The sequence below is a fragment of the Pygoscelis adeliae genome, unplaced genomic scaffold, assembly GCF_000699105.1.
Source record: "Pygoscelis adeliae isolate BGI_AS28 unplaced genomic scaffold, ASM69910v1 Scaffold508, whole genome shotgun sequence".
Lineage (NCBI taxonomy): Eukaryota > Metazoa > Chordata > Aves > Sphenisciformes > Spheniscidae > Pygoscelis > Pygoscelis adeliae.
The window spans coordinates 464193-464552 of record NW_008825292.1 but is presented as its reverse complement, the minus strand read 5'-3'; the positions used below and the strand labels follow the sequence as shown (position 1 = coordinate 464552).

At 60.8% G+C, this 360-nt stretch overlaps 1 protein-coding gene across 1 annotated transcript in view; it reads left to right on the top strand.

Annotated features, from left to right (window-relative positions):
- The window catches only part of MLST8 (MTOR associated protein, LST8 homolog (S. cerevisiae)), an 8871-nt gene that overhangs the window by 750 nt on the left and 7761 nt on the right, over positions 1-360 (top strand). The gene's annotated exons all lie outside the window — the stretch shown is intronic.

Genomic DNA, 360 nt, shown 5'->3' with positions numbered 1-360 from the left:
CAACTGCAGGCCCAGGGCTCACCTCCGCCGGGTGCACGGGAAGGCGCAGGGGGTACATGGGAGGGGGGGGCTCAGTGGCCCCCGGGCATGGGGAGCCCAGCACCCAGGAAGGCCATAAATATGCAAAGCGCTAATCGTGCTGTCATGGGAACACAGCGCCTGATTGGAACAGGGATAAATATTTAGACAGACGCTGTCAGCTCGCCAAAATTTGGCGTTTTTAATATATGTTAGCTTATTTAAATAGAGAACAGGTTTCCAGGATTTGAGCCTCCCAGTCGAGGGCAGGCGGGATGGGCGCACGCGGGCAGTGGGGCGCAGCACCAAGGGGTGACCGGGGGCCGCGGGGGGGGTGGGCGC